Source organism: Chaetodon auriga, chromosome 3 (assembly GCF_051107435.1).
Source record: "Chaetodon auriga isolate fChaAug3 chromosome 3, fChaAug3.hap1, whole genome shotgun sequence".
NCBI lineage: Eukaryota > Metazoa > Chordata > Actinopteri > Chaetodontiformes > Chaetodontidae > Chaetodon > Chaetodon auriga.
In genome coordinates this window covers 14,368,948-14,394,647 of record NC_135076.1, presented here as the reverse complement: position 1 = coordinate 14,394,647, position 25,700 = coordinate 14,368,948, and the positions used below count along the sequence as shown (strand labels likewise).

The 25,700-nt window shown below is 42.3% G+C and overlaps 1 protein-coding gene across 9 annotated transcripts in view; it reads right to left on the bottom strand.

Moving 5' to 3' along the window:
- Positions 1–15,623, bottom strand: part of ptprsa (protein tyrosine phosphatase receptor type Sa) — a 228,216-nt gene extending 212,593 nt beyond the window's left edge. For all 9 annotated transcript variants that reach the window (XM_076725431.1, XM_076725441.1, XM_076725484.1 and 6 more), the window contains exon 1: positions 15,230–15,623. The gene's annotated coding sequence lies outside the window, so the exon portion shown is untranslated. The remainder of the gene's footprint in view (positions 1–15,229) is intronic.
- Between the last annotated feature and the right edge of the window lie 10,077 nt (positions 15,624–25,700).

Below are 25,700 nucleotides of genomic sequence, written 5' to 3'. Positions count from 1 at the left end.
GCTTGTCACTTTGTTCTCAATACCCACGATGAGATAGTCGTTAAAACCAAGGGCTTTCATCAATTAACATTCTCCACTTCCGCGTAAGTATGAACGTCTTTGAAATACGCCTCTTCAACGCAGCAAATGTCCACCAAAACATCAGGTGATTTACTCCTCTAATGAGCCTTAAAATCTGCACCAGGCATGTTCGGTATTCATGCATCAGGCTTCGAGAGAAGAATCTGGAGCATCTCTGTTTTACCGTGTTTCTACCAGGAAATCTTATCCATAAAGAGGAAGTGACACCAGCAATGAATGAGCACTCCAAACCAGATAGAGGTAGACTAATCGACCGTCTGTCTCCACCACAACAACCGCTAAGAGGGGGAAATTCACATACTACTATAGTTCAATTATGACTTCATCCTTTCATGAAGCCTCTTCCATCATAAAATGTCTAAACTGCAAGTCAATAAACTATTTAAACTATTCCAACTCGAGCCTAGAACACAGGAATATTATACCCATACTTTGAGCGAGGAAACATGTGAACATGTTGTCTCTTGTTTCCAGTAAAGCTCAAATTTCCTCCATCCATTATCCAAACATATGATCCTGTTTGGCTTCACGAGGGTTGGAACATATCCCAGCACACACTGGGTCAGAGGCAGGCTACATGCTGGACGGGTCTGCCTTTCTGTCACAGGGGTAACCAATACCACTAATACTGTGAAACACACAGACATGAGAGAACACACGAACTCCTCTTCATCCCCATTGAATGAGTGTGTCTTATTCAAATTCACTTGTTTCTAAAACAAAATCACCAATGTAAGCAGGCAGGACCACATTTTGAGGCATGATATCAGGCAGGATTTCTTTCATCTCTTGCAGAAAAAGTGAAATAACAGTATGAACGAGCAGGACTTGCGGTTGGAAGTAACATAACTGGCACATCACATTTCATTTTTAGAACAGCCAAAACATCCTTGAGCAAGACATTGAACCCCTGACTGCTCACTCTGTTCAAATCTTTCTGAATAATAACAGCTGAGACAACAAAGCAACGCAATGCTGCAAGGGCATGACGAGATCAACAATAAATGTTGCAGCCTTTCAGCCTGTAATTTTCTATTTCAGGGAGCCCTTGATCAAACAAATGTCTTGATTAATTCAACACTTCAATGCTGAACGTGATTTAAGATTGCTCATAACTCAAAGATCAAATGATAATAATAAGAAATCCATAAGACCTTATCTTAGCTGCTGAAAAAAACTCACCAACACCAAACAGACAGAGGCGGCAGAGAAACAGCATCTAGATTTTAACTTCATTCTTAAATGCAGCAGTCAAAGGAGAGCTCATTTGTGAAGCTATTGTCCCACAGTGTCTTTCGATAAATCAACAACTGAAGACCTTATTTGGTAATCTGAGGCGCAGCCACTGAAAAATACACACGAACGGCCGACAGAGAAATGATTATAGCAGCAAATACAGCGCACACACACATACACACAAAGAGAAATAAATGCACACACACATGCACACAAACACCCAGAAATCTGTAGGCCAGTGTCTAAAGGACAAAGAAACACACATGCATCAACACTGCCCTTCAAACACACATGCTCCGCTCTGTGTCAAATAGCAGCTTTCATTTAATTGAGCAGCTGCCCCTATCTGCTCACATCCACGCTGCAGAGAAAGACATTTTGAACATCTCTGGTGGGTGAAGGCAACGAGAGCAGCAGCCCGAGCTCTGCTAAATATTTAATGGGCCTGTCTGATGGTCATAATCGCTTTTAAGAACAATAGATGAAAACAAAGGCCGCCAGTGAAAGACTGCATCAGAGGTTAAAGCCACATCTCAGAGTGACAGAACAGGCTGGTTAGAGGGAACGGAGGAGAGGAAGGGAGTGAAGGATGGGAGAAAAAATGGAGAGGCACTCAGAGCTACAAGAAAGAGATGACAGGTGAGTATCAATGTTAAGCGGGACTGGCATTTGACCCAAGAAGAATATGTAGGGTCCCATGACAGGCTGTGCACTCAACAGCTATTCTTGGAAGAAGTATACTACGCCTGAACAGCAGCGGAGTGATGCAAAGCTCAGCGACGCAGCACGCCAAACGCGTTCTATTCATGCTTTGTGCTGTTTAAATATTGTCATGTATTGTGGATCTTTTGACATATCAGTTTCACAGCGTGCCGACGAGGATTTGACTCACAATAGATTTTTGGCGCACATTCTGTTTTTTGTGTTAACTCCACCAACAGCAGAAAACAACGTGACAGATCTAATACTGGAAACCACAGTCGGATCTGTCCATGACATTTGGTCAGGGGTGGACATTTGCTCGAGTACTGTACTTAAGCACATTTTTTGAGTATCTTTTTTTTTTTTTTGTCGGAAACGTATGACTTTTACTCCTCGACATTTTGGAAGACAAACATTGTACTTTTGACTCTTTTGTGTTTGACTCAGGAGAAAAGCAATCCCGGTAAAGACTCCTCCTGTATCTGCCAGTCAAGTCCAAAATGCTTGCTTCGGGTTTTGAACAGTTCAATTTCAACTTGCCGACGGTAACAATGGCTTCAGCAGATAAAGAGGATGATTGCTTACCATCACAGCAGCCATGGCTGTACGTGAAGACCACGTTTGAGTGTTTTTGAAATGAAGACAGATTCATATAATTTTAAATTTGCTCTGTTCACCACACACAAACTGCATCACTGCCTATAACATTTACATCCAACCGAAGGAAGCATATCGAGGTATGTAGACATTTCTTAGATAAATATTTTAACCAAAGCTGTCTGTACTTGTAGTAGCTGCAGTTTTTATGGTATAGCTGGTCAAATTCAGTGACTTTTAGGTTTTTTTTTAATGGATTTTCCAGCCAAGTTGTTGTGTTGGGACTGGGTCCTGTGTGAATCCACTGCTGATACATACTGACAGGTAGCTGGTGAAAATGCAGTTAACACCACTGGCTAAAGTCCTTTCAGAAATATATTTTTTAATCTAGTCAAAAAAACACAGCACTATTGCAGGAATGTGTACCAAAACCCTGTATTAAAAGGGGCTGATTAATGAAAGGCTGGTATTGATAAGCTCCATACTTCTTTTATTGATACTTTGCAACACTTTGGTGTCATTTATTATCCTGCTGATGCCTCTTCCCTGCTCTTGTGTGTGTCAGAGCTCATGCACGCACACACACACACACACACACACACACACACACACACACACACACACACACACACGAAGATGCACACACACTCACACACAGAGCAAAGCCAGCTAACAGCAAATTCTCTAAGCTTTTTATTCTACAGGTTCTACAAGCCACTCAGTGCGTTCAGTATGTTGTTTGAGTGTTTATGTTCTTTAAGTGGCAAAAACTCAACGATGCATTGACATTAACGATGCGTTGGAGTTGTGTACTTTTTCCACCACTGCATTCGATTTGTGAGCCTCAACATGTCAGACACTGCATTTGAAAAACAAGCTCAAAAAGGATTTACATATTTCATTGAAAACCAAAGTACATCAGCCATCTATCTCTCTCCTGTCTCTCCATTCCTGCCTCCTGTCGCCTGCAGTCTTGAATGAAACTCACCTGCTCATGACCACACGGAAAAGGATGGAAACACACTGAAGTGTGGTACGGAGGCATGTTTGAGGCGGTTATCTTAACAGATCTATGTGGAAATGTAGTGATTTCATTTTCAGGGCTGAAGGGCTTGAACACAGAAGGACGTACAGAAGTGTCAGTCAAACAAAACTCTTCATGCACGGCAGAGCAGAGGATGAGAGGAGAAAGCTTTCCGGTGCCAAGTTTATCTCAGTGATGTCAGATGGATGAACAGATAGCTCAGTAATGGAGGAAGAGCTCATCGAAGGAGTGCAGAGGTGGGCAGGCTGATTTTGCTGGTTTATAGGCCTGAGAAAATCACATGGCACTGATACTGCTCAGGCAGTGTGATCAGATGTAAGTAATTTATTAACCATTACATAATTAATTAATTAATCGTTATCTATATAGGCTTGTAAATAATGGAAAAGGTTTTGCTGAGCTATCATTAATGCTGTTGTCATTTCTGAACTATTACACATCATTACACATCTTTTGTAAATGACTATTAAATATCAGTTATGTAAAATACGACGTGCACTGTAAATTATTTAAAGATGACTTGCTACAGACACAGCCACTGTCAATGAGGTGCAATTAACTGAAATATTTCTTGAATAGATTTCTGCATTTTCAAATGAGCAAATTCTACTTATTATGCATTTCAATCTTAAAAAAAATATCTGTTATTATGAGATGTTGTCATCATTTGTGCATTATTTAATCAACAGTAACTAAGATTACTTCGTGTGTGATGAAATGGGATAAGCATTCAAAACTTGAACATCATCATCACGTCTTTTTTTAAGTTCAGCTAATGATTTCTAAACATTGATCACAAATATAATAGTTATTGTACAAAATCCAAATTACTCCGCATATAGAAGCAACCGTTCTCCAATTGTGGAGAATTTACCAATCTTTCTCTGAACTTCCACTGTTTTGTTTCCCACACTGAATCTAGATTGTTTGGTTGAGATCTTTATTTCAAGCAAACGTATATAACAAAAAAAAAAAAAAAAAACTTTTGAAGTCAGAGCAGCGCAGGGGAGACTGTGAGGGGGGGAGACAACAGTGAGATGCAAATAACTTGACAAGGAGGAAAGAGGAAGGGAGAAACAACACAGACAATCAGTGGGGAATGGGATGGCGTTGAGCTGCAGGAGGGGCGGAGAGAGAGGGTTTGAGGAAACAGAAACAAAAGCAGAGGGAAGAAGGGAGAGCTCAAGACGCGAAGACAGGGAAGAGGAATGACGGACAAGGAACGGAGGGGGAAAAAAAAATTAGCTCAAGTGACATGAAACAGAAGCAGGCAGCCAGATAACGAGCTTCTTTTCTTCGCGTCAATTAAAACAGCGCCTTACAAAGGTGTACAGGAGGAGGAGGAAAAGGAAGGGGATGTAGTTGAGCTGAGGTTGTGGAGAGGGCAACGTTTCTGCTCACCCTGTCCTTCTGCTGTCCATCTTTCTGAGTGTTTTAGAGCCCACAGCCTGGCCACTGGTGCTGCACTGAAACAGTCGACTGGCCTCCTCCACTAATTCACTGACCGTAAACGTAGAAAGGGGGAGATGACACGGGAAGAAAACATGCCTTCCATCTCTAGGAAGATGAATCAAACTGATGAACGGGACAGCTTTGAAAAATTGGCAGTCCTATTTGGGGTTTGTCAAAGGTCTGACTGATTTATTTGGCAGGAAGTGATGGAAGGGAGGATTTCTGTGTTTCCATTCCAGACAAGAAGGGCAAGCTAGGGGCGATTGGAAGGAGATTCTGTGTGCATTTCTTGTTTTTCTGACTCCAGGAGTTTAGAGTTGCAACAAAAGAACGGGATGGATGGGACAGAGCGGGAGGTAAAGGAGGTCAGAAGAGAGATTGAGGAAAGAAAAGTGAGGGGGACGGGCAAAAAAGTGGGAGAAAGCAGGGAGGCAGACGGAGAATAAGAAGCAGATAGGCTCACCTCTCATTAACTTGCCTGCCACACACTATGCCACAAAGCAATGCACCTCCCAAGGACAGAGAGCCAACCACCTCAGAGGAAAGCAGCCCTGCCAGCACTTAGCCAGGCCTCATAAACAACCATCTCGCATTTGTCGCTTCCTCTTCATCCAACAAAGCGACAGCAGAAATAAATTAACTTTAAGTAGACCTTCTTCCTCTCCCTCAGCGTCAAGTTCTCGCATCAGCAGGTGGTCTGAGCAAACGGCACAAACCGATGGACAGCGAAAAGGTACAAATCAACAACACGACACAAGGGAACGGTGCCTAAAGGTGGTTGTCATAGCAGCAGCAAGCATCAAACTATCCTGCGTCCTTGCTTCATTTAGAAAGGTATTTAGGCATTCAGCCCCTAGCGGAGGACTATCAGTACAACAGGGGGGAATAGCTTGATTTCCTACATCAACAAACAGGCAAACAGTGCCCTTACTGACAAAAAAAAACAAAAAAACAACATGTCACAATAAATGTTCAAGAGTAAAGGAGAAAGCTACAAGTGAAAGGAAGTGAGAGATGGCATGGTGTACTTTTTGGAAAGATGTGTTCAAGCTCCTTCAATTTCAACATGCTGAATTAATGAGAATTCAACAGCAATGTGTTTAAAAAAAAAAAGAAAGAGTGGCATGAGGGATGCAGTCTGTTTTCAGATGTTGAACGCAACAACTAAACAGATATTGTAGCAACAAAATGTTCTCAACTGTCCTGGAAGCAGAGTGTTCCTTGTACTGACAGCTAAAAGGGAGAAAAATTGATTTTTCCACACGCTTTCTCTTGGGATGCGAGCAAGAGTGTGGATAGAGCATCGTGGGAGAAGGGAATGAATGCTACGGTCCTATCCTTACATCTGTGAAAGCTACCTAATGAAAGGTAAAAGGCTTGACACAAGGATTTGTGACAGAGCTTATGATATATACAGTATCTCAGTAATTCACAAGTTACTCCAAAAGCTCTCCATCATCTCCTCCTCCTCCTCATTATGTAGCTACTCCTCCACAGCTGTGACATACACTCATTTTCACCAAATATCCCTGAAAGCTCCCCTGAAAAAAAACGAGAAAGTAAAGAGGCAGACTATTCAAATTCCTAACATGCCACTAATGCCACGGTTTGAAAAGCCACATCCACACATCGATCATTCTGCACCACTGCTGGACAGGAGTGGAGAAACACAGAGCACCTGGATGCATCAGCCGGAGGGGCCACCCACACACAAAAATGTGTGTGTGGAGCCATTCACTAAGCACAGGTACCTTAATGAAGTTTGCTGTCTCGTTGGTGTGAAACAACTCTTCCCCTCGGTGCAAAAAAGAAAACGAGGAAGGTTTTTCTTCCCCTCTTCTAACCACCTCACTGTAATCATGGTAAACACCCCGTTAGCATAGACTTTGGCTGGGGTCCCGCCATTAAAGGCTGCTATTGAGCTAGCCTCTGGAGAAAACACAGGTTTGTTAATCAAGTGAAGGCGAAACAATTACTAGAATCCTATAATCAATGGCTGTGGACAAACAATAAATCTTTAGTGGCTGCTTCAGAGAACACCATGCGGTGGGAAATAGGGTCCTACTAATTAAACAGAATCCTGCTGGTATGCTATCGTTAGCTAATAGCTACGCCGTCGCACCGTTTAGCCCATCTGATTGCGCTGCTTGACATTGCCAATGCAATAGCCATTACAAAGCTTTGTCTTGCTGCATGGCTTCTAAGAAGACTGCAAATGTATTGTCCTAATGCAAAATAGATTTAATGAATTAAAGAGGTATTTGTCAGCCTACGATGGACATTACTGCATGAGGTAGAAAAGATCATAACAGAACTGCGGGAGTTAAAAAACATCCTGTTATGTTTCAGCAAAAGCTTTAGAGAGGTCAAAAGGGTTAGAGCCTGTGTGAAATAAGGGTACACCTCTTTCAAAATGTGCCAGACATAATCACTCCGATGCACCGAAGGAAATTTCAATTCCAGTTGTCTTCCACCGGATCAGAAATCCTGATTTGGCAGCAGGCGATGGGCAGAAAGCCTAATAGGGTGCTGGGAATTACAACAATAGGGGGAGAGTTTGATGGTGAATGCCGGGGGAATCAGGTAAGACAAATCTGCCTGGATTTATGAGAGCCGTGTGTGAGCTGCTAATAGCAGAATATAGACAAGGCAAACAGAGAGGAGTTTATGTAGCTCTGAGCGTATGTCTCAGTATGCTGCACCAAAAACATTACACTCTCAACCCTCAAACTATACAACGTCCGTGCCGATGGGATGAAATCACGTTCTCATCATCTGGCCGTATTTTCAAAACACGCGAAACGTAAGAATAGCCATACTTTTGTGTGTTTTTTGCTGTAAAACGTAACATTAGGTGAGTGCAGCGGGAATAATGATCGACTGCACTGGCAGTCAAGCTGACATGTCTCCACTTAGCACAATAGCAACCATAACTCTGCCATGATCAATAGTTGTTCATGACTTGCTTTAAAAAGGTCCCATCCTCCACCCTCTTCCTATCCATCTATTCCTGCCTCATTTCCAGTCATCTCTTCCTCCCTGTCTCATCTATAATTCTACCTTGTTTCCTCTCGTGCTTCCTTAGCTCATCTAACTAATCTCTCCTTCCCCACCTCGCTTTCTTCCTTCTACTGCATTTTCCTCTATTCCAACCTCTTTTCTTCAGATATTTCATAGTTTCTCTCTTTTCTTCCCTCCACTTCATCTCCTTTCCTTCTCTTTCATCTCCTCCCTTCCTTCTCTCCTTCGCCATTCTTACTGTGTTATTCTTTCGTCCCTCCATGATCCTGCATTTTATTTCTCCTAAATGCTCCTTCCTCTCATCCTTCTTTCCCTGTCATCCCTTTGTTCTGTCCTCAATTCCATCACTCCCTCAACTTTTTTTTTGCATTCTTTCATAAATTCCTCTGTCTCATCTGCTGTCTCAACTCTCTCTTCCTGAACTTGTTCATCATCCCTCGTTCCCAGAGGCCTCTATTCCACATCTTTCATGCATCTCTACAGTATGTGCTTCCATCTCTGTCATCACTCCATCTCCTCACCTTCCTGTCTCCCTTTCCGTTGCCTCCTTTTTTTCTGTCACCCTTTCCACTTTTTCCCAACAACCACTCCCTGGATCTTCTGCGTAATTTACCTGCCCTCCATCTGGTCCCCCCCTTCCTCTGTCCCTCCTCACATTTCTCCCCAACCAGTCCTCTCCTTCCATCTGCCATTTCTCCCTTTGCACCCTCGGTGTCTCTCTTGCTCTCCTGCAGTCCACAGTTCACAGGTTTCCCAGGGCACATTGTTGCATCCCAACGGAAGCTTGCACAGCATTCTGCCATAAATAATTGAGGAGGCCCCACATGGCCAGGCACGCTCAGTCTAAATGGATTATTCTGGGAGAGATCAATGCCGGCCTGTGAGGGTTTTATTAGGGCCTGCAGATGAAACGTACAAGGCCACCTCCAATGCTCTCCTCTCTCTGTCTTAATTCTGCCCGCTCTGGTGTGACATTCTCTGCGCCTCTGCCCCCTCCTCACCTGCACCTTTAACTGTCACCCACTCCCAGTGACGACCCCGCTATACCAGAAGAAGCCATGGCCGACGCCTCACAGTGCAGCTCTGAATTAAACATAAATGACTATCCAAGACAGTGCATGAATCATTCATTCTTTATGATGCCTTTGAGTATGATGCAGGCTGGTAGTAAACAGGCGAGACAGCGTTTTGTTATTCCTGCTGTTGTCTAGATGCATCATCCTCACAGACCCCCACCATCATCAGTCCCCGCTCGCCAGCATGGTGGGAAACATCCGGCAATACCCACTGGAGTTGTCATGGGCAAGAAAAGGGGGGGTAGGTGAAATGCTACCGTGACCTTCAAGAGTTACGACCCTTGGGGTGGGTGGCGGCTGCAGCGGCAAATAACCCTCTGCAAGCTTCACTGCCCGAGGAGATTTACATCTGTCTCATCCAATAAGAGGCTTCTTAATTGTCTGCTTTCCCAGAAACACACAGCCAAGTTGTTCAGATCTACTGGGTCCATGTGGTAAATAAAGAAAAGAATACAGTAGGCTACCCTTCCCAGACTTAGAGGACTATTCATCAGGAATTACTTGTATTCCCATTATTCAATTCAAATCCATATCTTTTTCAATGTGACAGTGACAGTGACTTTTTCCACCAACATCAATGCATGCAGGAGCACATAGGTACAGTGTCAGTTACGAACCTATTCAGAGTAATTGATGGGAATGTGACTTTTCTTGAATACTTCCTTTTGGCAGCAGCAGGCGCAGCAGAAGCGAGAATTATCACAATGCGTATAGCTATTCACATCATTGGCTTTCTACAATCTTTGGATATACATTAACAGCTAAAGGCCTGTACATGCTGATAAATATCTTCAGTCTCTTAATCTTTTTAAGGCTTACTATTGCAAACCACAGGTTCTCAAAGGTGTGGAGCTGTGGAGGTGCGGGTGTCATGTGAGGCAAAGAGAAAGCACAAGGTGAAAGGCAATTAAGGTATAGCTAGCACCTGCAATTTATACCAACTACTTATTATCATACCTCAGTCAAATCAGAACACATGAACATGATACACCTCTTTTTTTCAAGACAGTCTTGCGAGGATTTTATTTTCTCCAATGTCCAGTGTGCTAGGGATTCTGTGTTTTTTTAAGCTTTATTCAGTAATATCAAAGTAATCCAGCAAAAGCCGTTTCTACATCAATGAGTATACTGCAAACCGGAAAAGCTTTCAATCAATGGGACACATTGCACACATTGTAATTTGCTCCCCATCCACCCTCCAGTGTTATGTCCCCTCTGACTGTGTATTTTAAACAACACCTGAACACATAATTTGTTGGCATATTCTCAGGTCCTCTAAAAACACACATTTCCACTGCAATTATCCTTGAGTAAAGAGCCTTTGAACACTTAACATGCTGCTTTAACCTGAACTTAGACTCCCTCAGTGATGATGATGTGTTCTCCTCACCAGTGATAGTGAACCCTCCCTGACAAGTTTATATTTTTCCCTCCACTATAAGCACTTTTGTGATTACTGCGAAAACAACATAATCGAACCTTCCAAGCAGGAAAGAAAGGTGTGCGAGACACTTCCTCCTGCCACTTAAAAAATTTCAGATTGTTGTGATTGGGATTGTGGCTGGCAGACATGAACAGATGTTGCTTCACGGCGTGGTGTTTTGAAATGAAGCTTAATGTATTTGACAGGGAGAGAGGGGCCCTGAGGCTTTTAACCCCATCCCTCACAAGTGAGTGGCCTTCCTCTCCTTCCTGGAAGTGGAGGAGAAATTTAGCATTACTCCAGAATCGACCATCTTCTCCCTCCTTGACATCTTGGTGTGTAGCAGGAAAATGTGTACACATCAAAGCCATTAAAGTGTCAAGCTCCACGGTAGGCTTAAACCAGGTCAGAGTGTTCATGGGAAACTTGTGAATAGTGCATTTTTTGCCCTCATTCTGGCAGTCAAGACTTCTTCTAAAGAGCTTATATCTCAGCCATTTGAGATGACAAACCACTGTTCAAAAGACACAAGGACAATTTCTTTCACTGCTGTTAGAATATTCCAGCACTCATTTGCATGTGGATTTGAGGACCATATGCTTCCTGACAAGATTTACTGTACAATATGGCACCGTTGGACAGAAGGCTGAGTACAAAAAATGCTCTGTCACATTATACAACCCCTGCTCGGCTTTTCCTTATTGATTGACTCAATCTTAATTACCTCTGTATTATCAGCTACTGGAGTTTTGGTTAGCAATGTCGATCTTTCACTAGTTTTATTTAACCTGACTGTTGACATGTGTTAAAAACAAATTACTCTGGTGTGTCTGCATGTGGCTCCAGGGGTGGAGGTGAGGGTAAGATGAGATGGGATAGTCTCAAATTGACATTTTGCTACTTAGAATTTCAAATTCTGTCACCGGCTGGGGAAAAACATGAGAGAAAAAAATAGCCCACTGTTTATGTGGAGGTGACAACTAACAAGCACTATCCTGGTAATTAGACTGCCGCAGTGCACATGGGCGAAGCTCTCCATAAAGTGTGCTTATGATTAAATATTTTCTTCTCTCTCTCTCTCACTCTGTTTTCTATCTCCTCTTGCTTTACGCATTTGGGTACAGCTTTGCCAGCCATCCGCATCTGTTTCCATTTTGACTGCATTAATGACATGGCCACACATTTGGGCTTGGTGGCCTGTAATGAGACTGCAGAGTGTGTCTTACTGCCCATATTATAAATGTCAAAAAAAGTATATGTGCACATGTGAGGAAGTGGGTGCATGTCTTTCACGATGTGCATTTGCAATGTGTGGCTCTCTCACATGCCTGAATCTTTGCTGCCCGGCTGGTGACAGGTGAGCATGATTGAGGTGCATTTCTGCAGGAGAAAACAATGGATGCTGGAGCATGCCATCCAATCACCCATCTCATACATACAGAGCGGCTGGATGATTGATGCAAGTTAAGAAGTGTACACAATGAAAAGCTAACCTGGCACATCTCCATTACCAAGAGCCACCTCACTAAAAGGTGACCTATACGGTCTGCACTCTAAAAATTAGCTAGGCTTCAAAATGAGTTTGGCAATCTTAATCTTTTGAAAATTCTCTCAGAGCTGGTGAGTGAGTGCAGTGTGATATGAAAGGTGGGAAAAAGAGAGGGATCACACACACACACACACACACACACACACACACACACACACACACACACAATTCTCCTTGCCCATCAGCTACTTGAGGTACTAAGCTTCTCAACAGGGTATCTTTAAGGTATCAAAGCCCCTTAGGGCTTCTTTGATGAACCCTTTCATTAGATTGTCTTTTACAGGCTTGTTCTTCAAGAAATCCTTTATTTCAACTTGTAAAAAAAACTACAAAAAAATCCTCACTGGCTCCACTGAGTTCTTAGAAGAACCTACAATGAACCACTACTTTTTAGAGTGTGTAGTCTCTATGCATGTCCAACACGGGTATTTGATTGCTCCATGAACAAACGCTGGGCGTGGAGACGCTTCATAAAATGTGTCCAGCCCATTAAGTCTGAGGGAAGGACTGCAGTAATAGCTGTCCTTCCACAGGCCTGTCGGTTAAGACAGCAGAGAGTGAGTGACTTCCTCCTGGTGTAGTGTTCGGTGGGTGGCACCACGTCTTGATATCTCGAGGAGGACTGAAGCATACAGACACATGCGTGCTGAGGTGGAGATTGAAATATTAACGTCTTAAAAATAGTAGCCTAAAAGCCTGAGCGCACAAAGATGTAACATCACAAAGACAAGAAGAAAGGGAATACAAATCTCTGTATGTGTCTTTGTCTTGAGCTGCACACACCAACACATGCATTACATCATTTGCTTCCTCACTGTGGTTGAGCTCCACATATTTTAACATCTTCCTCGCAGGAGGCCAAACTTTCTGCTGTTATTGGAAAAAAATGTGCATGAAATATGGAAAAGGCAAAACTCAAGAAGCATGTGATTGGTTGCCAGAATAAATCTGTGGTAGCATAAGTCTGCATATGATTGAGAAAGGACTATTTCCAGAGAGGTTGGGTGCAAGTGCAAGTGAGGTGTGTGCGCTCCCTCTCATACAAATCCATTGGTGGATGTTACGTGCCTTGCTCCAATGCTCCTGGGCATTCTCCTGTGTTGAGAAGTGAAGGGGGGGTCACTCCAAATTTCTCATGTGACGGAGCATAACAGGGAATTGTAATACACAGCAACATCATAAATTTGATTACATTACATTGCACTGCAAGCCTGTAAGCCATTTCCAGGCACCATAAAAAAAGCTATAACTAAGTTACCTCGGGTACAAAGAAAAATGAATAAAGCCATTTTCTTTTAATAGCCCGGGCGCTGGCGAGATATTGTTCTCTCCTCTGGCTTTTACGAGCTTTGCAGACGGGCGATGCGCTCACTGCGATCGAAACAGGAGACGATGGAAATGCACAACTTCAGGGAGAACACAGACATTTTTTTTTTTTTCTGTGGTAAAATGTTTCAACACGTACTTACAGGTAAAAATGTGATGTTACATCTTCAATCGATATCATAAATCTCCTCTAATGCTTTAAGGTAATTAATCCGCATAATGTACAATGAATAAAAAAAGAGTGTTTGCACTGGTTTTATGTGAGTAATGAACACACACAGGGTTCCTCCACACATTTTCCAAACTTTATCATTGTGTTCTGAAGCGGTTAGTCTAATTGAGCCTTGTGGCAGCATGTCTGCGCGTAATTTTTTAAGAGCCATCACAGAACGGATAAACGAAAACTAAAGACGGAAAAAACAACTCGGGAGTTTGAATTTTCGAAATTCGTGAGCTCGTTTTTTTTTTATTTTTTTATTTTCTCATTAAACAACATTAAAGGTGTCACAAATATGCACCGAGACACGGGAGCGAATTTCATCGGAGTCAGAGTTTCCAGCATTCAACAAGGGCATCACAGTACTTCGAAAAAGTCAGTGTCATTGCCGTGCTGACTCCACCTCTCTGGGGCTGTGGAAAGCTCGAGTGGCGCACCTCGAAAAAGCCCAACTCCTTTCTACACGCCATTGACAACGTGATGCGCAAATCCGGTCCAGTGGTGTAAAGCAACGCTACAGCACTCTGGAAAGTCCAACATGTATACCTTAGGCTTTAACATCACATCAGACAAGCGGTGCGCACACACATCAGCGGACGGATGCACAGAGAGAGAGAGAGAGAGAGAGAGGGGGGGGGGGCATCGAAAATGGAATTTCCGATTGATGCCTGCAAGATGAACTGAATGTCTCATGATCTACGGGCATGTTCATATCAGTGGATTCAAATGCACGGTTGACTTTTCTAATGAAGCAACCCCCCCAATGGAGACACACTTCTTAGATGGAGCCCCCTTTCTCTCTCTCTCTCTCTCTCTCTCTCTCTCTCTTTCTCTCTCTCTCTCTCTCTCTCTCTCTCTCTCACACACACACACACACACACACACACACACACCTCCGCCCCCCCAAAAAACAAGATGATTCAGAAATATGCGTTGTGCTCCAAAGCTATACAGCGCCTACAAGTGTAATAGAAAATTCCTGAGAGTCTTGGCTCTTCTCTTTGCTACAGAACCGGCCCGCTTTCTTTGCTTTGGGAGATTAAAATTGTAATTAACTCTCAGTGGGGGAATGAAAGGGAAGCCGTGCCTGTTACGACCGTCGTTCAGAATGATGGATATCCTTCGTGCTCAGGCAGCAGATACGCTCCGCTCACCAGCAGCGGCACCAGCAAGAGCTTTGCGGTGGCAGAGTCGGGTCTCCCGCTGAGTCCGGGACCATGGAGCATCTCTCTCCATCGCAAAGCTCAGTGGCAGCTCGAAAAAGCCCCTTTGCAGTATTCCGATATGATACTCCTCTTTGGGCACTTGCCTGCGTCTCCGTGCGGGTGTAAAGACGCCAGAATAACGCACGGCTGGTGCGCTCCGACACCAAATGCCCACATGCCTAATTTTTGTTTAAGCTTTTGGACAGTGACAATTTCCAGCTCTTCTTACGAAAAATAATAAATCTGGCAGACAAAAGTAGCGGGACAGAGGGGGGGAAGAGAGAGGGAAGTGTGCCTACCTTTTTGTCTGCCTCGGAGTTCCTCTTTCTTTCTTCTCAGCTTATAAACCCTCACATCTTCATGATTAAAACAAGCAATAATCCCCGGGTTTGTCTCAAATGTGTGCGTCCCTGCGGCAGGTCCAGTGAGGAGTGGTTCAGGGGTTCCTCTGCCGGGTTAAATTATGTTTTTAAAATCCACCCCAAGAGCGCAGGTTGCTCAGGACGCGTCTGGGTACGGCAGGAGTCGCTCCCTCAGCAGCAGCCGCCGTGCCCACTTGGAGAAACCAGAGCTCTGTCCGCGCAGGGAAGCTGAAGGAATGATGTCATGCGTCCGGCCCTCCCTCTCCAGCCACCCCTCAACTCACGGCTCTCTCCATCAAGCCCCCACCCCCATCGCCCCCTCTGTCTTTATGGCACGTTGGTTTAACAACACTGAAAAAAGACACAAAAAAAGACAAAAAAAACAAACAAACATTTAATTTAACAGTGAATTCTTAAATCTTGATTTAAAATTTGCGTTGCATTGATTTATTAGTTAAATCAATGCAACGCAATAATCTCATCGAATGTTTCCAGAATTTAAATGAACCATATAAAAACCATATATCATCACTGCAATCTGCTATTTGTGTGTTGAGCAGTGTAAACATTATTCTCCATGCGTTTAAATCACAGTTTAAGCTGGGACGCAAAGCTGTGTGACTTGCTTTGGATGACATGTTTTTGCAGTGCTCCACTTGACGTGATGAAGTCATGCCGTTCCCCCACGTCTCACTGAAGGTATCGTCCAGTGGCATCGTCAGCCTGCCTTTACCCGGGATAAGAAGGAAGGTAAGGCAGCATGAAACAGACCAATGCACGCCGCGCGCTGAGCAAGTGCAGCCCCCTCCTCCCCCGCAGCCGGCGCATCTTAAAGATAAAGCCACATATCTTCCTATCAGAGTAACAGTCGAGGTTCATTGTGCGTATCATCCACTACACTGCAAATAAAGGCGTTTTTAACAGCTCATTTGGTCTTGTTTTGAGTCGCAGTGATTTAGCGAAAGCAACTGTTGTCAGTGGGACTATGGCTGAATTTAATGAGATTCAGCACACAAAATGTCTAAAGTTTTGTCATTGTTAGTCGTTACTTTCAGAAAATACTCGTAAAACTGGAAAAACAATTGCTTGCTGTGATATTTTGTCTTTCCAGAGAAATAAGAGACAACAACAACAAAAACATTTAAATCAAAATCTTTATGTAAAATCACCGAAGATGTGCATTTTAACGGAGTGGGTTAGTGAACAGTAATGGCCTTTAACTGGTACATTTAAAGGCTCTTCAAATTAATTTAAATGCCTCACAATGAAGGAGTAAGCTATAAGCTTTTTTTCTGCATCTTGACTTTGCTGCTGGCTGCTTGCTAGGAAAAAAAAAAAAAAACTGCCTGGGCCTTTAATCAATCAACTTCAGCTGCAGGTTTTACTTAATCAAATCTTTAAAGTAGAAGCGCTGCTTTCGTCTGTATTGGTGCACAGATGCTCTCACAGGGACAAGCTGAAATGAAGCCCATTGCTGGAGCTTGGCCATTCATGCTTCCCCTTAATGCATGGGCTTGTTCCTTGAGGGGGGCACTTAGCCTCAAGTGGCAAAGAATTGCTTGTTGCCGGGCACTGAAAAACACAGGTTCTTTGTTCACTACATTACTGTCATCTATCAGGCAATCCTTCTATCCATGCAGTTCACTCTTTATTTTAAATTCCCACTCATCTCTATTCATGTTATTGGGTGGGGCGATGGGATGGGTCACTGACTTGCCAATGCATCGCAGAGCTCACAAACACATGCACAGACACATTCACACCTGCAGGCACCAAGTCAGTGACTCTGTATGTTTTTCAAGGGCAGCACCCAGATGACCAGGAGGAAACCCATGTGAACCTTGAGGCACCTTTTTCCTTGGAAGGCAGCTTGCTGATTATCAAGTATGCAAACTCAAGATCTTTTTTTTCGGAACTTTTATATTCACTGCTGAACATGAAAGGTGTAAACAAGACGTGAGGCATATGTCGTCAGAACTGAGCTGTTTGATGTGTAGTTTTTGTACACAGACACAGCAAGCTAATTTAAAAATGGCATTAATTAATTAACTCTTCATTGGCAGAATGGTAATGGTTTTGACAGTTTTTCATGGACAGTCACACACCGATGGCAGTGAACTACCATGCAGGGAGCAATTTGGGTTTCAGTGTCTTGCAGGCGACCTTGACATGTGGAAGGGAGGAGGAGGATTGATTGAACCACCAACCCTGTGATCAGTGGACGACCCACTCTACCTCCTGAGCCACAGCAACCCTGTTTGTGTTGTTAATTAAGACAAAACAGACCATAATTTCATTCAAAGGTGTATTTTACATGCTCAAATGGTTATGAAGTATTACACGACATTACATCTAATACACTTGGACTACAACAATAATGTTAATGGATGGACTCTTCCGATAGACATGTTGGTTTAATAAACCCTGAGCACATTAAATATGTCATTGTTGACCTTCATGACAACATGAGCATATATAGACATGTTGCAGGTTGTGCCTGATATGGATAGAGTAGTGGAGTACAGTATATATACTTCTATACAGAAACTGCATATTAAGCATTTATGCAATCATAATGGAGGATAAGATACCTTTTCTCATTAATTCAATCATGCTGTGCAACAATTATATGAATAAATGCATACACTATACATAAATGCAAATCTGAAATCTCTGAATGCACTATACTTGCTCATCTGCAGTCTTCTTCATGCATCTACTCTATGATTTGTGATAATGGGGTAAACATGAAACAACAAAGCACTCCTTTAAAGATGGTCCATTCACATGATGCTTCTCACTGTACATCTGGCTTGATGAAGGCACTTGACCTTCCACTTGCTCCCACTCTTTTTAATCTTTTCAGAACTTTTAAAACTGAAAGAAAAGAAGCTCAAATGTTCAAAGTGGCTGATTTCCCATGAAAAGCACAGATATTTTGATATTAAACTGACCTGAAATGAAATTTTAGCAAAGATGAAAGTCAGCCTGATTTGTTGCGAATGAATTGAAACAGGACAAAATATGTGTGGTTTTTAAAAGATGTGCAGACCTCGATCGAGCATCAGGAGCTGATGGAACAAAGAGATGAAGAAGCTGAGGTAAAGTGAGGAGTGGAGAGCACCCCACAAGAGCAGCAGCCAGCAACTTCATCATTTGTAGCCCCAGCAGAGAACAGACCCCCATTCTCTCAAGAGGCCATTGTCTACCCTCTGAACTGACCATGTGTGACCTTTAAGCCAAATGAATGCATTTAAGTCCCTTGGACTGATAATTTGATTGTCCTTTGCCCGTCTTTGCCTTTACTTCAGATAATTGGACATTCCTTTGAAAATGTGTGCTCTTGTCAGTAAGGGGGTATCAGACAAGTCAACACTGTGAGCAGTAAATGTAGGATTTTCTAAGTGAGCTTGTTGTCACAATGCTGCTGGTTCTAATATACCATACATACGTGAAAATGTATGTCTCAAAATGTGCTTTTACTGTAATCTAATGTTGAAAAAAAATGTAGACCATCTACATTTTGTTTATCTAAGTTGAACGTGTCACAGCAAATATAGTACTGTACATGCAATATATGTATATTTTTTTCAGTTAAGGAATTTGTATAAGAAAGAAAGAAAGAAAGTTGCACATTTTGCAAATGCAGATTTCGATTTCAAGGAATGTTTCAGTTTTCCTTCACTGGTGGCATTTAAAGACGTGACATTATGTGTAAATTGCAACATTTCAGTGTGTTCAATTTACATCAGTGAGACCAATCAATAAAGCAGTTAACGTAATATTCTCTGGGTAAAACGTCTGTTGCAACCTTGCCGTGTCCTCAAGGAGGATGAATCATGAAAAAATGAAAAAAAGTGAGCTACTACAAAGCATTAGTAGAAGTCAGTGTGTCTCAGCTGCAGTAGCCTGTTTCAGGGTTACAGCATTAACAATGAAAAAGGCTATGGCTGAAATCCATTGGCTTCTAATAAATCTCTCTCAGTTAATCTCAGAGTGAGAGGAACAGAATTATTTCATTTGTATTGTGCCTTGAGTCAATTAACTTGTCAATCTCAAAAGCATGAAGCAATATCACACACTCTCCAGCTGCACAACATGTTGCGAACCTCACTCTCGTATGAATTTAATAGAATATGTTTAAGCAAGAAAAATGTAAAGAAAATCAGCACAGCTAAAGGCTGGAAGGTTATTATTACCCCATCTAGTGCATGATGGCTACCAGCTGACCTCAACTGAAGGCAATGTAAGAGTAGTTAAACTTCAGCCATCTCTTTTGCTGAGTGAACTCACTGTTCCTTGTGCCCTCAAGGAGGGCTGATTGTTGTGTGTATTGTGGAGACAAGTGATAGGTATGAAATTAAAGGGGCTGATATGTCTCCCTGTCTCCTGATAAAATTACACCTGCTTGAACCTTAACAGGCCCTCAGGTGTTTGCTCGAGCCTGTATCCCCCTCAGCTGTCCTGTCTAAATAAAGATAAGGGAAGTGGTCCCCCCTCTCTCCTCTACGAACAAGACACTGCACCCCGTCTTAGATTATCTCACAGCAATTCTCCCCTTCTCCTATTTCATTCCTTCTTTTTCCCATCACTTACTTCCATTCCATCAATCACTCTTTTTTCTTCTTCTCCAACCTTGCCACGCTCACTTGACCTCACGTCTCTTTAACTCCCTTCCCCACTCCTTTGTTCACCTGTGTGTGGGAATCACACGCCAGTCAGAGTGGCCGGATGAGTGGTTTAATTAGAGGAGAAGTAGCGGTCTGTCACCTCGAGCTCAGCTCCTGCAATCAAGAGCCACTGGCTTGAGGAAAAGTCGGAAAAGGGCATTCATTGATTGGTGATTGTAGAAGTGTTACTTAGTCTACATGATACCCTAAAAGAGCTTTGGCTGAGATTAACGCTAAAGATAATTTAGTGTACTAAAGGAGAGCCAAGTTGCAATTCCAGTCCAATTTTATATGTATTGTATCGAATACACGAATGCCTTTCTACTGAATGGGCACTTAAAATATACACCTGACATTGAAGGGTTTTCTTCTTTTCATATTTTCTTATAGTACATGAAAAGCAACATGTAACACCTTAAAACATCCACTTCCTGCAATATAATAAACAATACATAAAAAAAATGCTGCACACATACTGCGCCGGACATGCTTGGGTCTAGTTGTGAATAAGCGGCCCTCTGTGTGGCTTAGTGATGACAGCATGTTGCGTACAATGTCAGAGTTAGTGGCTCTATTCCCCAATGGTCACCACAGCAAAGTGTGTCCTCTTACTGTGCAGAGTGTTGGATAACGTGTCCCCCAATCGGCTTCTGAATTTTTCTGGATCGTCCTTGATTAGATGCTCACATTAACTAAGTGTGAACGATCTCTATAATATATACAGCCTCATTCACAAGTTGTACTTTAAGATGAATGAATGAGTCAAACTTAATTCGGCTCATTTTATACGGATGAATGCGACATTTTCTTACCGTTCCACATGATGTGATGCATCTGGGTTCAAAGATATATTGTCCTATACAGTGCATTACCATGACTTCTTTCTCCTGCGTTAAGATTTAAGACTGTTTCATGGTTTGCATCACTGTCACTATTTAGCAGACAAAGAGAGTCTGATACAGACATTGAAAGATACAGAGGCCTGCATCCATTAAGAACATTAGAACTTTGGAGAACTTTTCACCACGCTGTCAAAGATATGAATTTCTTAAAGCAAACTCCAGTATTATATAATAATAATGAGCCAATGAGTGACAGTTCATGTAATGAGACTGAGCATATTGTTAAAACCATCAAGAGAAATCCATCATTACTGTGGTGCTGCTATGCATCACATATTATGCTTTGATGCAAACCCGACGATGTAAACAAGAGGGTTTTGAAGTGAGAAGAGATTGCAGCATTGAGAGTGAGCTGTAGTGCTGAAAATATGATTGGACTGGATTAAAAACAGCATTTGAGTCACAGCCATTCAATTTTCCAGAGCCATATTGGATTTCCATTGGTATTGTTTTTTCAATTGGTGTTTACCACTTAATTTACCTAAATACAATGCTAGAGGAGCATTGGGACAATATGGCACCTAGATCAGAAAGAGACCGTGGGTTCAAATAGACATACCATGAACAGAGACGAGGGCAAAGAGAACTTGTCGATATTACAGTTAAAACGTGAAAGAAAGGTGTTCGTTCACATCCTCAGTTGCTCCATACACATGTGCTCTCAGCTTTGTTTTCCAACAAAAAGAAACCAGCAGGCTAATTTAGCAATTGAGAAGGAATATTGAAAAGGATAATGTGAATTTCACAGCTTCATGCATTAGGGCATGGATTATCTGAGAGGCACAGATCTCTGTACAACACCTGAAATTGTAACAATTCGCTTTCCAGCACCGTTAAAAGATATTGGAAACATTCACTGTTTGTGCAGCAAGCGGGCAGGAAAAATGGGACTCCACTGAATCACATATAGGGTGTGTGTGTGTGTGTGTGTGTGTGTGTGTGTGCTGGGTTGGCTGTACATTGGGGTAATTGCTATGATGTTCACGTTGGAGAGATAAAAACATTAATGCAGATATGGCTTTTTTGGGGAGAGATTCTTTGTTTCCATGGTAATAAAAGTAAGCCCTATCCACACAGCAATAACAGTCTCAACAGTAAAAAGATCTCAGGCCTACGTCGTTCAACGAGTGGAACATGGCATGAATGCGCTACCAGGGTTAGAGGGACTTGATTTGCTGTGACATTTAGCAGGAAGAGAATGGCTCGAGCTCTGAATTCACACCAGAAGCAACACTTCAGCAACATGTCGGCACCAGGCAAGCAACCGTTCCTTCAAACCCACACAAGACTCTGGCTTTCCCTTTAAAATTCAAAATCCAGCTCAGTGTTAGCCACCATTATTTAGATCCTAAATACTACATAAATCTAAATCTTTTAAATTCGAGACAGAAGCCTCTGAATGGGTGAGTGAAATTTGCTATCTTCAGTCCTCCCTGGGAAGCTGAGATCCAACCAATTCCTATGATATTTGCAGGAGACGTTTCGATTTCTCACATTTCTCCTATAGACACTGGTCAAATTTGAAGAATGCTTGCCAATCTTAGTTTTTCCACAGAAACTTAATTCAATTCATAGGCCCTTTTGTGACAGTTAAATAAAAAGTCAAGTCTCATCACCCTGCCTAGTCATCTACAACAGACACTGACCACAAATAAAGACAGCATTCCTCACAATAACACAAATAATCATTTTTACACCATCTGTATCTGCTATAAATGCATGCAGAAGGCATTGGGAATACATTTGGAGGTGATCAGGCTCACATTGTGATCAGACCTCAGCCAGATGTAAATGCTATCCATGCAGTGTGGCCACAAAGAAAAAGGTCCAAAAAGGTCAAGTACTAAGCTCACCCCACCTCTTCCTGCTATATTAAGCAATCTCGGGAAAAGCTTCAATAACCAGCAGTAGCGAGTCTTGCAGAAAGTGATTTAGAAATGTGTGATGTCTGTTTGAGGCATTGCTGGCTTTGACCTGTGATGTACCGCGCCTATTGATAAGTCTGCCTTGTCCACATAATCACTTTGCATGTTGGGTTCCCATCTCAGGCAGGCACAATGGAGATAATGAGAACAAATTTAATTCCAGGTATAAATGAAAATAGCCATGGATCGCTGTCCAGATAACATATCCATATGCGTATCTCATATTAATAACAGCTGTAAATTGGTACTGGTAAGTAATTTGAATAACAGGCCATAGTGTTTACTTCACATGGTGCAGACCAGAGAGAGAGAAAAAAAAAACTCAGAGTGCAAAAAAAGAACCAAATACAATAAAGGTGATATGGTTGTAATTCAATGCACGCCTCACACATGTTGCATAGAGCTGGTGTGGAGTGACACATTTGTACGAACACAAGTGTATCTGCTCAGTGAGATGAAAGACTAAATGCTTTAGTGCCTTTGTGAATTGGTCTTAACAAGGTTACGATATCAGCTCCCATTAAAACTACCCATCTACCCAGGCGCATTCACTCATGCTACTCTAAGGTGCAATGTATAGAAACCATCAACTGGCATATGCTGTCGCTCTGTAGATTTCGCCTTTGCCTGTGGAGAAAGTCAGTGAGTAGGGAACATGACATTATGAAGGGTACAGGTTGTGCCAACAGGGAATGGAAATAGAAGCACTGCTGTACAGGGGCGATAAATTGTCTATAACACAGACTTATAATGGCTGTGTGATAGTGTTGGTGTATACTGGAGCCATTGAGAGACACTTGGCTCATTAGGTTGAGGCATTGAGGGGATGAGTGGGTGTGTGAGCTGGTGAGTATATGACACGACAAGGCTTTGATGCGCTGACAGGTAGAGAGCTCATTCTGTGTCATCATTCCCTCTTTTCACTTCTCAAACATTCGCTCACTTTTGATAAACTCACTACCAGCTGGATTATTGTTCCCCGGCTCGGTGTCTTCACTGCTGCATTCTCTCTGAGATCGCTCTGCTTCCTGCTTGTCTCTTTCCTGCTGCATCTCCTCCTCATTTGCCTCTTCTCACTTTTCCTGAGTTGTTGCCTTCTCCCCCTCACTGTGCTCTGCGTGGATATCTATAGCAACAGCCTGATAGGACATTCAGGTGGGCGAAGGTGTGAACATCCTTAAAAAAAAAAAAACCACATAATAGATGATATCTGCATAAATACAGGATCCTCACAAGATGGGCGTGCCATCATAGCAATTTAGAGGATATTCTGAGTATAGCTCTGTTAAAATAGTTCTGGGTGGGCTCGTTTGGGTGCATAATGTACTAGCAAGCGGAAAATAGTGTGAATGAGCAATCTGTGCCCACAGCGGCTGGGAGCTGCATTTGGTCCTGTCTATCAGACAGGCATGATTTTCTAATGCTGTTATGATCTTCTGTTTTCCTTTTTTATCTTCGTGTTTGTAATATTCTGTCCTTCACAGTCACGCATGGACATAGAAACTAATAGATTTGTGAGTGCACACATTTTAAAGCCACTGAGGCAAATTTGGTATTTGAGATATTTGGCTATGTAAGACTGACCTGACTTGACTTGATTTGCAGGATGGGGCAGAAAACAGTGTCACATTCAGGAGTGGGACTGAACAACAGCAGGTGGTGGTGGTGTTTTTGTAGCATTTAGCAGGAGTGAGGAAAAAACAAACTACCACAATGACAAAGAAGCTTGTTGCTCTTGAGTTTGTATTTGCATAAATGATGCGTTATAAGCACGTGTCTGCTTTTATTCTGCATTTTTGTCATCCTAAAACAAACAAAATCAAGTGCAACAAATATAAGCCTAACCCTTCACATGCACTCAACATGCCTGCATTTAGTCATTCACTTAATACAGCAACGCAGGCAAACATCGGTACATTGGAAAAATGCATCCTATGTACCGTGTTATAGATTATCCAACAGAATTTAATTTGCAGCATCTGGTTGTAATCGAAGCTGGGGTGAAACAGCTCTACAAATAAATGGATAAAACACATTCAGCGTATTAAGACTCACTTACACAGCGTTCACCAATTAAAGTTGTATTTCACATGCTGACACAGTTAAACTGTGATGTTTTGCAGCAGGTATGAGGCATTCATCAATTAACTTTTCCAGCAGACTTGTTTTATTGGAGTTTGAGCCCATTAAAAATGTCAGGGGCTTTTTTTTTTTTTTTTTTTTTTGCAGACCTCAGTGTTGCAGAGTGATAGCAACATTTAATGATAACGTCACAAATACAAAAGATATTTAAAAAAATGAAGGGGTGTTTTTTTTTTTTTTTAATTATCCAAATTGCCTCACAGTGGCTGGAAACACTGCAAAGGAAACTCCTCACACTGTGTGTGTGTGTGTGTGTGTGTGTGTGTGTGTGTGTGTGTATATATATGTATATGTATATAGTATAGTGCCATGCTCCACTGAGCAACAAACAGGAGCCATCCTGGACTAGTTTAACATTATGCACAGAAGCTTTATGTATCCATACCAAACCAAGACGAGAAACGAAAAAAAAAAAAAAAAAAAGCAGACAGTGAGTCAGTGAGTCGGACTGCAGCTCATCAGTACATTATCACCCAACCTTTGCCTACCCTCTTCGCTCCACTACAACTGCCTGCAAAACACTCCTCTTGCACCAGCATGTGATAAGATCTGACTTAACCTTGGTGAGGTGTATCACCTCCAACAATAACACTACCTTGTCACAACTACAGAGCATCACCTTCAGGGGGTAGGGGTACCATTAGGAGAGGAAATAAGCTGAAAAGATGAGGGCAGATTTCAGTTATGTAGCATGCAGTGTTTTGTTCAGCATCATTTCCTTGTCACAAGTTCTTTTTTAATGATAAAGAATTACTCAAGGCAGTCTTAG